At 37.5% G+C, this 13409-nt stretch overlaps 1 long non-coding RNA gene across 3 annotated transcripts; it reads right to left on the minus strand.

Annotated features, from left to right (window-relative positions):
- Window positions 1–7845: 7845 nt before the first annotated feature.
- Window positions 7846–13077, minus strand: LOC141386364 (uncharacterized). 3 transcript variants are annotated; one of them, XR_012408233.1, is made up of 6 exons: window positions 13027–13077; window positions 12092–12188; window positions 11362–11538; window positions 10278–10967; window positions 9681–9770; window positions 7846–8575 (listed from the first exon to the last, which is right to left on the minus strand). It is a non-coding gene; the product is annotated as an uncharacterized lncRNA (long non-coding RNA). The 3 variants fall into 3 exon arrangements; XR_012408232.1 differs by having other exon boundaries at window positions 9681–9773; XR_012408234.1 differs by lacking the exon at window positions 11362–11538.
- Between the last annotated feature and the right edge of the window lie 332 nt (window positions 13078–13409).

The following is a 13409-nucleotide window of genomic DNA, read 5'->3' on the forward strand; positions in this document are numbered from 1 at the left end:
TGGAAAAGGGATGCCCATGAATCTGGTTTCAATCCACCATATTTCCGGATGAGAAATTTAGCCCCGTTAGAGCTAAAAGGTCTCATACCCAATTTATGAATACATGCCTTCTCGCTATCACAATATTTACCTTGGGTTTGATGTTGTTTACATGTTACCCAATCTATTTCCTCATAAGGAATTACTGGTTTTTCTTTATAAACACCTAATATTAGGTGAGTACTATTCAAACCATCAGGCCAATAAGTCACATGTCCTTTAGCTCCCGCCATTAACCAATTTGTTAATCTGCGATTCCTAGACGTCTCATTGCCTGTTTCCGATAATAACCCAACTTTACTGATTCGGCCGCCATGTAGGCCTCTAAGTATTTTATCATTTCTGGGTGCAGAAATGGAGTCGGTCATTATCCATTGTTTAGCATTTGTCAAATTCTGCCAACAATGTCCTACTGATTTGCTTAATTCAACTCCTAATTCCAAATTCCAGACGCTTAGGCTACTTTCATTAGTCCATACTGTCTGATTTTTATTTAGGATTTCAAGCCCAATCAGTCTTACATGGGATTCATTTATAACTATAAGACTATCCCATTTAAATTTTACTTTATTATTCATTAGACCATTATATTTCGATGGTATAAATAAAGCTATTGGGTTAGAATGATTACATACCCAAAATCTGTCGTCTATATTTCTAATATACGACTTTACCATTGCTTCAAAATCACTACTATTGTAGGTTTTATTTTTCACAGTTATTTCCTGATTTGGACATACCCAATCTTCCGTTATCTCGACATGTTTACAGACATGCCGGGTTTCTTCCGTGCTTTGAGTTTTTATCTCTAACCCTGAAAAAATCGTGCCTATTATAATTAGGAGTAAAGAGCTAGTTATCATTAGGCTCATCACGGTCTCCTGGACCCGTGATTCCGTACACTTCCGGCTCTCTCTCACCCCTCTGACAGGCCCGTCTTTCTGCATGCTTTCCTGCAACAGAGAACAGAGACAAACTCGTTTCATCCTATTCTGTCCCTCGACTGAATTTTTTGGAGATCCACTTTTTAAATTGTATTAATTTATTTCCTGTTGCCATATCAGATTTATCTTTTGATCTATTCAGATAAACATTTATTCCCTGAATACATTCTCCAATACCCAGGTAACTTCCTGTTAAATTTAACAGAACAGTTAAATCCAGAATTTCTATCCTAGATTTATCCTCGTCGTTTGGTTCACGAGTCATTAAGTGATATGGTTGTGTGGATCTGATAATTTTGAGTTTTGCTGTCCCTTCTCTAAAGGATTGTGAAGATCCATAGACTGAGATGTTTGATTCAGTGAAATAACTGGGCTCATCTTTTGGTTCGCATACTTTTATGCACTGTTTAAATGTCATGTCTTTTGCTGTAATTATTATAGCGTCAGAAAGTTCACATTTAAACCACTCACTGTCATGCAGAACCCATACACATGCACCTAAGCCACCTCTCTTGTAGCTGACCTGCGTGTGTAACTGCAACTTGACAGCGGTCTCCCATCCACCTAAGTGAGTGAGATATGTCAGGCCATTCCGAAAACTCTCGTTTCCATTCAGAGACTCTTGCCCCCCCGGCAGACCTTCCGGACAAAAGGACAGTTCATTCAGTCTCTGAGCCATGAATTTCGATTCTGCATTTGTCATTAAGGACACTGGGTTTATGTCCCACATTGTCATTATTCTATTTTCAACTAAGGCCCCTAGGGCCTTTCTGGATTTACGAGTCATCCATATCTGCTTTTTGCTTATTAGCTTTAAGCACTTGCAACTGAATAGACTCTTACATCTTTCACACGATGTAAATTCTTCCCCATCATACACACATCGGCATTCCCTTCCTAGGGCAATAAACCGTTGCTTACATGACTGACAGTTTCGGCATAAGCATCCATCCTGCTTTATCTCATATTGTTCGATTTCGACCTTCTGGTGTGACTCTCTGCAATCACCACAGATGGTGACATCATGCAAAGCACACGCATCGATATCTCCTAACTCATTCCACCACGGAAAATGAGCTCCTAAACCATGCTGAATTAGCAACTCTGCTTTATTCGGCCTATTGGCGTATAAGCCTTCAGCTAGTTTAAACGCTACATTAGGTTTTCCACATACGGCGCAGTCTTCGATCCTATAACTGATAGCTGGTGTTCCTTGTACACTAACAGATTTTCTTCCCAGTGCTCTATCATATTCTGGTTTAAGCCATTTTTCAATGGTTAAGTGTCCAGAAAAACCTCTAATTACTCTGATGAAGCCTTTTTGCTTATAAAGGCCTTCACAAGCTTTGAGGTCACAGGTCAAGTTTGTGTCTGCCATTATTCCGGCTTTTTTATTATGTCTCTGAGACTCCAAATACCGTTGGCTTCTAATTCTACGGTAGTGTTAGATGGTATTGATTTAACTTTATCTTCCGTGCCTAGATTTTCTTTAAATCTATGCCCTCGGACTCTTTTCTGTATGTAGACTACGTCGCCTACCTTTATTTTGGCCCTGTTTCTTGGTGGATTTTCCTCCTTTTCAGGTACAGGGACTCTGTAATTTACAAATTTTAAGCAATCAATAAGCTGTTCGTCCCAAGGTAATTGATTGTTTTTACAAAACCAATTTTTAATTTCTTTTATCCGCCTTTCGGCGATTCCATTACTCGAGGGTTGATATTTCACGGATTTAATTAATTTTGCCCCTGAATCTTTTATAAACTGTTCTACCTTTCGACCTGAAAGGTTAAAAGCTCCGTCGGCTCTGACTCGATTAGGTATTCCCCTAAATTTGAACCATTGTTGTAAACTTTCAATTACTACTTCTTCTGTAGCTTGTTTACAAGGAAAGATCTGCGTATATTCACTCGCATTGTCCGTGATTAAAAGAAAATAACAATTTTTCTTTTTCGTTTGCGGTCTAATAGGTCCAGCAAAATCCATGCTAATTTCATCGTTCTCATGATCTGTTTTTATAGATCCATAATCATTAAAACGTGAATCAATTGCTTTTCTGCAGTTTGGACAGTTCACTTTTATCTTATAGTACTCAGACTTTAAGTTTTGTATATTTAGGCCTAAAGCATGACAATATAGCGCTAAATATTTTGTGGTAGGGTGCTTTAATTCTATATGTAATTTTTCAAGTAAGTCTTTTTGACTTTCCTTGGTAACAGCCCGTACTCTACGTACATAACTGTCTACTTCCTTATTCCCTATAGCAGCCATTGTATTCTGTGACGTATGACTAGTTTGGTGCAATACTGTTGGTGTAATTTCTGTGATCAGCTCATCTATTACTTTCCAGTCATCAGCTTGTTTTAATGGCTTCCCTTTGGAAGTATTAAAATCATTATTTTTCCAAGTACCTAAATGTTCCTCTACAGCTTGATAGATGTAATCACTATCTGTCACCATAAAACATTTAAAGTCATTTAGTTGTTTGGCTTTCTCTAAAGCTTTCCTAAATGCTTTTACTTCAGCAGCTTGCGCGCTTAATCCTGCTGGTAAACTACCCTTGTCTGACTCGGTGACCTTTCGGCCTTTCTTTCGAATCCATCCCCATCTAGTTATCCCCTGTTCGGTTGTACCGTCAGTATAATAACAAACTTTATCAATGGGAACTTTGGTAGTCTTTTCGGCTTTAGGAATTTTGTCAGATTTAAATTGAAATTGCGTATCATTTAAAATTACGGTCCATTTAGCCCAAGTATGACAATGGACTCTTTTGTTCTCGGTTATAAGATTTTTTGATTCTCTCACTATTTGATTTATGCCTTCACCTTTGGCCTTAACTATGATCGGCTGGTCCAGCGCAAGGCATTTCAGTGTAATCAGAGATTTAGCGAGTGTAGCAAGGATATCGCCTCCAGTCATGTTCTCCAGTTTCCTTTGGTTTGCGGGTTTAGTGGAGGAAATGAAGCATACTGGATGTTTTTCATTTTGTTCATTAAAAATAATTAGTTCTATTTCATCCTCCGTGTTGGCTATTTTTACAACTAACGGAGTGGTTTCATCTCTTCTCACAAGACGACCACTATTTAAAGCTTCATCTATGAGCTTAGCCTTTATTTCGGAAAGTTTCTCATTCCAAGTTAAAACTCCCCCTCTTGTTGCATTATAAAGGGGTTTCGCATGTTTAGCATATCCGGGGATTAAATCTCTTACAAAGTTTAATGTACCCAGCATACTCTGTAATTGTTTTAAACTGGTTATTTCTTTTCCTCTTAATTCCTTTAATTTATTTTCTGTAGTTTGCGACAGAAATCGTTCATTACCAGTTATTTGAAATCCTAAAAATTCAACATCATCTTTAGCAATTTCCATCTTTTTATAGTTTAACCTAAATCCTTCTTTAGTTAGTCGGCTTAAGGTCTCATCTAATATTTTAAGATGTTCTTCTTCATCATTTGTAACGATTAAAATGTCATCTATGTACACTACAACAGGGAGGCCTTTAAGTATTTCCATCATTATTGCTTGAAAAGCATTTGGAGAATTTTTAAATCCCTGTGGTAGAACATTATATACATATTGTTTATTCTCAAACGTAAATGCGGTGCGCGCTCTGCTCTCTGGCTTAAGCGGCACAGACCAAAATCCATTTGCGAGATCTATTTTGGACAACAGTCTCCCCTCTGGGGCTGCGCCCGTAGCATCTCTTGCATTAATCAGATATCTTGTATCGGGTACAGTTTGTTTGTTTAATGCTTTATAATTTGTTACCAACCTCCACCCCCCGTCGGGTTTTGCTACCGCTTGAATAGGGGAGTTTGTTGGCGCATTATCAACTTCTTTAATTATCCCTTTTCGTTTTAATTCTTCAATTGTGATTTTTATTTCAGGCAACGCGTTTCTATTAATCGGATACTGCCTTTGTGGTGGTGGAATACCACCTTTTATTTCGTACTGCCATTTATCAGATAATTTTCCGCAATCATTTTTACTTCTTGCGGCGTGAGTTTGATATTTTCTTAATATCTCTGTGACTTTAGTACGGTCGGCTTTGCTGGTTTCGGCCATTCTTTTTATTTCCTGCTCCAGGTTTATTTGTTTTAACCAGCCTATTTGTTTGCTTTGTAATATTGTACTAGCATCTTTTAGTGTCATTAAATTATTAACACCTTTGATAATTTGCAAGTTTTTCCAATCATAAACTTTATGCGTTTCTACATTACCTCTAAAGTCTTTTACATTAAACGCGGTTTCCGTTTCTTTAGCTTCTTTAGGTAGCTGACTTACTACTGTAACATCTGCTCCTGTATCAAGATCAAATAATATTCCTTCAAAATTTATATTTAAATTCATATCTGCCGTTTCTTTAATTTGTTCGGACATTATGGCCTTTTTTCCTGGAGTCAGGCAACCCTATTCCTCTCGATTTCGGGATTCTTTTCGGTTACTGTTAACAACTCGCTCGTGTCTAACTTCTCTAGTCTTATTTTTTGATTTTGACTGCTTCTTTTTATTTCTTTTATCTAGTAAGTCCTGTCTCTGCTCTGGGGTCATTCTTTCCCAGTTCTCTTTTGAGACATAATCATTTTCTGCAGGTTTCTGCTTAAAATCTGATTTTTGGAATTTATTTCTGCTCTTTGGTTTTTCCTGCATAGACTTCTGATGTCTTTCTGTGACAGGGGCTTCTGCTCTCTGTCTCTGCTGCCTGCTTTTCCGTGCGGGCGGGGCTCTTTGTGCTCTCTGAGCTGCTGCTCTCGGAGGCTGAATTCTCTGCTTCTCTGAGATCAGCTTCCTTTTTCTTTCCCACCTGATTGCGAAATTAGACAATTCTATCCAGGTGGTTTCTGGCCCTAAAAGTTTCGCTTCAGCTAAGCCAGGGACTAAATCTGTCACCTCTTGGAGTTCTCTTATCAGTGCATACACTGATTCGACTTTACCCTGTCTATCAAGACAATACGGGTAAACTCCGATCGCTCTGATCAATTCAGCACGATCATTTCTTTCATCTTCTGGGCTCTTGCCCAGTATTGTGCCTAGCTGCAACCTAACAGTAGCGGGTGCAATTCTTTTGCGCGTGTGATGCACGATCATAGCTTCTATTAGATCGTCATCCGCTTTGTAAAGTTCGCCCATTCTAACAATTTCCTGAGCTTTATCCATAATGGTTGCTTCTGCAGGAAAAGATAGCTGAGATAGCGGATAGAGGGCTCTTTCTTTTAGTTCGCTTACTGCCTGGGAATTTTTAGTCTTTTTATTTTCCTTTCCCGCAAGCATGATGGATTTTCTTACTGAAAATTCCTCATCCCTGCTGAAAAAACCAGCATAGACCAGCATTGCTGGTCACCAGCAAGACCAGCATATGTTGTGTTTTGGTGCTGGTATGCTGGTGACCAGCATGGGATGCTGGTGCTGGTATGCTGATAACCAGCATGGGATGCTGGTGCTGTGATGCTGGTGTAATGCTGTGATGACCAGCATGAGATGCTGGTGCTATGCTGGTGACCAGCATGGGATGCTGGTGTTATGCTGTGGTGACCATGGGATGCTGGTGCTCTAATGCTGGTATTATGCTGGTGACCAGCATGGGATGCTGGTGCTGTGATGCTGGTGACCAGCATAGGATGCTGCTGCTATGCTGGTGGCCAGCATACAAGCACCAGCATCCCATGCTGGTCACCAGCACCAAAACACAACATATGCTGGTCTTGCTGGGATTTGGGTGCTATGCTGGTGACCAGCATGAATTGCTGGTGCTGGGATGCTGGTCACCAGTATGAGATGCTGCTGGGATGCTGGCGCTGGTATGCTAGTGACCAGCAATCCCATGCTGGTCACCAGCATCCCTTGCTGGTCACCAGCACCAAAACACAACATATGCTGGTCTTGCTGGGATTTGGGTGCTATGCTGGTGCTGGGATGCTGGTCACCAGTATGAGATGCTGCTGGGATGCTGGCGCTGGTAATATGCTAGTGACCAGCAATCCCATGCTGGTCACCAGCATCCCATGCTGGTCACCAGCACCAAAACACAACATATGCTGGTCTTGCTGGAATTTGGGTGCTATGCTGGTGACCAGCATGAAATGCTGGTGCTGGGATGCTGGTCACCAGTATGAGATGCTGCTGGGATGCTGGCGCTGGGATGCTAGTGACCAGCAATCCCATGCTGGTCACCAGCACCAAAACACAACATATGCTGGTCTTGCTGGGATTTGGGTGCTATGCTGGTGACCAGCATGAAATGCTGGTGCTGGGATACTGGTCACCAGTATGAGATGCTGCTGGGATGCTGGCGCTGGTATGCTAGTGACCAGCAATCCCATGCTGGTCACCAGCACCAAAACACAACATATACTGGTCTTGCTGGGATTTGGGTGCTATGCTGATGACCAGCATGGAATGCTGGTGCTGGGATGCTGGTCACCAGCATGAGATGCAGCTGGGATGCTGGCGCTGATAGTGACCAGCAATACCATGCTGGTCACTGATAGCAAATTACATCTGGCCCAGATATGGCCCACATACCGCGCGGAATGACGGCGATGACTCAACCTGATTGTGGCTGTCATAAGGATCCAAAAGTCAGCCACAACTGAACCAGATCTGGGCCATATCTCAGAAAAAGCTTGGTCCATATCTGGGCCAGATGTGGCCCATACATTTTCTTAGATCTGGCCCAGCTGCGGCCCATGCAAATTCTGAAATCTGGCCCAGCTGCGGCCCATGCAGTTTCTCAGATCTGGCCCAGATGCGGCCCATGCAATTTCACAGATCTGGCCCAGATCTTGTTCAGTTGCGGCTGACTTTTGGGTTAGATGTGGCTGACATCTACATTTGGTAGCTATATAAATCACATTAAAAGGAATGCTTAGTTTAAATTGCTTTATTTAAAAAATTGCTTTAAAGGAAGCATATAAATTGATAAATACAAATATAGAATTTATATAAATTATATTAATAGATGCATACAAAAAAAACAACAACAGATTGATCAATGCAATACATATAAATATATGAATTAGATAAATAAATGCATACAGAATTATCACAAATTAAATGCAAATAAATAAATATAAAAGTTAAAATTAGGTAAGTGGATATACAGAATAAGAAAAACATACAAACACAAATGTATATACAAATTAGATAAATAGATACAGAAAAAAAAAACACAGAAAATATATATATATATTTTTTTTATAAAATGCATATTAATTAAATTAACAAATGATAATTACAGAGACAAGATAAACAAGTACGAGTAGACAGAACAAACACAGAAATCGAATATTTAACAAAAACATATTATTTAAAAAATTACAACGAAAAAGAATTTGTCTGATGAAGAGCCGGCGGCTCGAAACGTTACACGCTCTGTGTCAGCCTTTTTAATTTAATAAATTTGTATTTTTGGAGCCTTGGTGTTGCCGCCTTTGATTTACATTAAATAATTACAATTAAATATTTATTAGCATCTACCCAGAACCAAATTTTTTTTTTTAAATTAAATAAACTGAAAATCCAACAGGGCAGTCCAAGAGTGAGGTCAGGGGCAAGCAAGGGTCAAAGCCAAAAAAAACAGTCCAATGCAAAACATCCTGAAAATCGGAGAAGACAACAATTAAAAGGTGCTGTTTGCAGAGTATATACAGGCACAACTCGATTAAAATTAAGGACTTTTAAGCACTTTTTTAAGCACCTATTTTTATTTTTAAGACTGACAAGCAACGTATTGAACACCTGAAATGTATTCTCAGCAATACATAAAAACATTCCATAGGAACTACCTATCGATTTATAAAAAATAAAAAATAATATTAATATAATATTTCATAGTATTAAACCTATTTTAAATGTGCTTGTGAAATTATTTTTTTAATGTTTTTGTAGATGGAAAGAGAACTGAAAATTAAATTACATTAAATTAAAGGACTAGAAATACTATTATATTGCTAAAATAAAACAGATTTTAGTAAATAATACTAATACAGAGTAAAAGTACATGGTACTATTTTAGCTAGTTACATTTGGAAAAAAAAATCGGATTTTCATTACGGACCTTTTTTAAGTGTAAACTTGTTTGAATGGTTTAATTGTTTAATTACAAGACTACATAAAAAGGAATTTGCACTAACAAAGGAAGTTTATTTCCTTTAAGGAAGTTTAGTATATTTTCAAGCTTAGGAAGGTTTTATACTTCCTTATAATATTATTAATATTATAAAATATTTGAAATATTTTTTTTACATTTTCTACATTTTTCAAAGCAGTGTTTTAAGAGCCTTATTGTTTATTTTGATAAATGTAACAACAGATTGCTTTGACCTGTAATGCCTGTACAATTTAGTTACGCTTTAAGACAGACTATGTATAAATCATACAAATACCTCATTCAAAAACTTTTCCAGCATACCAACCCCGTGACGTCAGACACAGCAATATTCCAAGTTGGGGGTGCCTTTGTGCTAAAAGCTCTAGTAAAACATGCCCTTTTCATCAAAATTGTTACATTAATCAAGTTTGGTTAATATATTTTTTATTAAATCAGAAAGCAATTTACGAAATAATGTAAACTCGATTGACTGCATCACTTCTACTACAAGACACTGGGAAGAATTTTTGCTAGGCGATGTAGGAAGATCTGACACTCAAAGTTTTCTCCATCAATTCATAGTCTGAAATCTTGGTAATTAGTGAAAGTACCTTTGAACTGACCGCAGATCTTGATGTAGTCTTTCTTGATCTGGTCTTCTCCACTTTCGATCCTTCCCTGGGTTCATCTTTACAAGGAAACTGCTGAATGGAAAAAAAAATACTTAGTGATAAAAACCTGGACTATATCATGCTATAAAATGTTTGAAATAAAAGCAGCATAAAAGGACAAGCTAGTGGTGGAGGTTTGCTAGAAAAATCTGTGAGAGAGGATGTTGTGTGTGAGTCAGACTGAGACAGACTGTTGTATGAATGTGTGTTTTTGAGTGTATGAATGTGAGAATGCATTCACAAGAGTGTGTGTTAGTTTGAGGATTTTGCTAGGGTCCAACAGAGTAATTTGTTTAGTTAAGTTGTTAAAAATTATTTTCATTGATTAAATACTTGCCCATATATAGATGTAAAGAATAACCAAAAGAAATAATGCATTAAAATGTCATTATATTTTATATTCAATCTGCAAATCATTTGTTGTGAAATTTGAATGACTTCCATTCAGTATATGAAGAAAATAAAATTAGAATAAGAATAAAACAATAGAACTCTATAAAAAAATACTTCCTATCAAAATAAAGCAGGTGCTTTTACCTTAAGGAACTTTATTAGTATGGTTCCCTGCTTCCAGTTAGTTCAACTTCAGATACCTCCATAATCTGTACTCTGGTGCTTCATTTGGTTCTTGACTTAAGGCTGATTTATACTTCTGCGTCAAACGCCGGCGTATGCTATGGCGCTGACGCATAGCCCTTCGATGTGGCCGTCGCCGTCACTGATGTGCACTTCTCAAAAAATTGTAACTACACGTCGCAACGACGCCTAGCGTAAGCTCTGTGATTGGTCGGCTTGGTAGCGCTGACGAGTCTGGGCGGGACCGAGAGCAGCGCGAATGTAAGCGAGCGATTGTTTACAAGTGTGGAGTACCGTGAAGGAGCTCCGGATGGAAAGTTTTGTTTTGTGTTTACCTCATAGTTAAAGTTGTTGTACGTCCACCGGTTCCTGCCTCAAAATGAGCGAGTTTGAGCCACTTGTACATCCCGGAAGTGTTCAGGAAAAGCAAAAAAGTAGCGAAGAAACTCGACACAGAGGAACATTTACACCTCATTGCCAACTAGCGTTTCGGAAGTGTTAATGCAGACCGACAGAGACAGCGCGCAGAAGTATAAATGCACAGCCACGTGCGTTGCATGCGCCGTTGGTTACGCCGGTCCCCTGACGCAGAAGTATAAATCAGGCTTTAAGAGTAACTGGTGTCGCATTCCAGGTCCATCACAATCTGAGCTAGAAGGACAATATGACAAAAGACAAGACAAATGTGAATACACATAACATACAGAATAAAACATTTAAAGATATAGTTTACTATTCTGCCACCATTTATTCATCCTCTACTTGTTTCAAAGCAGTTTGAATCTGTTAAACACTAAAGCAGATATTTTGAAGAATGTTAGAAACCTGTAACTATTGATTAACATAGTAGGAAAAACTGGGTTTGTGTACATTCATTTTTTTTTCAGCTTCATCCCTTTATTAATCTGGGGTCACCGAAGTGGAATGAACAGTCAACTTATCCAGCATGTTTTACGCAGCAGATACTCTTCCAGCTGCAACACATCACTGGGAAAAACCCATACACTCTCATTTACACACATTAACTAAGGACAATTTAGCTTACCCAATTCACCTGTACCGCATGTCTTGTGGGGGAAACAGGAGCACCCGGAGGAAACCCACGCCAACACGGGGAGAACATACAAACTTCACACAGAAATGCCAACTGACCCAGCCGAGGCTCGAACCAGAAACATTTTTGCTGGGAGGCAACAGAGCTATCCACTGTGCACCGCACCACCTGAGTTTATGTTCAACAGAACAAAAAAAATATTTTGAAACAAGTGGAGGATAAAAGACGTCATTATTTTTGGGTGAACTATCCCTTTAAATTTTTGTGTCAAGCATTAGTCTTTAAAAACTTATGTATCACTACAGGAAAAATAAATCAAGTACCTCTTGTGAACAAGCAAAATCATTATGCCATTGTTTTCAATGGTTTTCTTTTACATTTTTCACTCTGAAATTATAACTTAAACATGCGATCCAAGGTAAATTAATCTACTTTAAAGTTACGTCAACAGACTGTGTTTTTCCAGCTCACCAATACTGTCAAATTTTACATTTTCAGAAAACAATTCAATAAATTACCTTGTGGAAACATTTAGACTTTCTTTAAAATATGATTTTTTTAATAATAGATATTTTAAATAAGCTATGACCTCACACAGTGATAAAATAGCAGCAATAAATCTTGTAATATTTTAATAATAAATAAAACATAAAATATATTATTTCAGTTCCCAACAACCAGTCTGACATATACAAGTTACAAAATATGTACAATATTGTACCTGGTGTGCTTGATGATGAAGTAAAACAATTAGTAATGCACTGATGTGAGAGTTGTCCTTTCCTTCAGCTTGCATCCTTGCATGATTCCTTTCTATTCTGTAACAAATTAATACAATACAATCAATTTATAAAAATATTATTTTTACTTGCCACAAAACCATTTGTTTGTACTTGATACATATGTACAAGATTAATGGTGCAATTCAGTTTCCAGGCTGTTTTAAAGTAATATAAAACATAAGATATGGATTTTAAGCTTATTTAACACAATTGATTTTATTTTTTAACAAGGTTTAATATTTCATAACACACTTAGCCTTCTTTTTTAGCTAATTAATTTCCTTCATAAGTCATTTAACACATCATGTTTCAACTGTGGATTTTTTTTCAAACGTTTTGGCTTTAAAATTTTTTTAATGCAGACCAGTCTCAACAGTGGCCAGCATGAACCACATACTGTTACTCTGCAAACTTTTGCTGAAACTTGACAAAACACACATTAACAAGCAAATCAAGATCATTAGGATTAACGTTACCAAAAAGAGACTGTTCGTTCAGTGTTTGAACTAAAACCAGTACAAAAGCAGAACTCGGCACCTATTACAACTGTATAAAACGGACAGCATATGATTCATTCATTCAAGCTCCCGTTTCGACGCTGTTCTTCATATAACACGTCTTATTAATCATTTAATTGGGAATGACGAGCGTAAAAGGACAATTGTAACTTAAATGAATTTGTTAAAACCCCGAGCACAATCAACTTAACAGATTACTGAACTGACGGCGGCCATCATTCTTAGCCGTTTTTAGCCATATTATCCACATATAAGTTACAGTTTTATCACTATTCAAAACAGGGGCTTTTCTAACTAATAAAAACATTGCCTGACGACAAATATCTCACAAATATGATTTTAAAATAATAACTTACCCGATAAAAAGAAGAAGATGAAATGGCGGACTTGACTTCACTTCCTCGTTTGAAAAAATTAACCGTCATTCACGAGGCTCCGCCCACTCCACCGTAATGCAAGGATGAAGCGAAACACATATTCGCCACCAGGGGGCAGTTTATGATTACGTTTTTAAATAAGTAAATAAATAAATGAATAAATATATATATATATATATATATATATATATATATATATATATATATATATATATATATATATATATATATATATATATATATATATATATTAGGGTAAGGGTAATTAGGCAAGTTATTTTATAACAATGATTTGTTCTGAAACTGTCGAAAAAATATATAGCTTAAAGGGGTTAATAATTTTGACCTTAAAACACTTTAAA

This window comes from Danio rerio, chromosome 6 (genome assembly GCF_049306965.1).
Source record: "Danio rerio strain Tuebingen ecotype United States chromosome 6, GRCz12tu, whole genome shotgun sequence".
NCBI classification, from domain to species: Eukaryota; Metazoa; Chordata; class Actinopteri; order Cypriniformes; family Danionidae; genus Danio; species Danio rerio.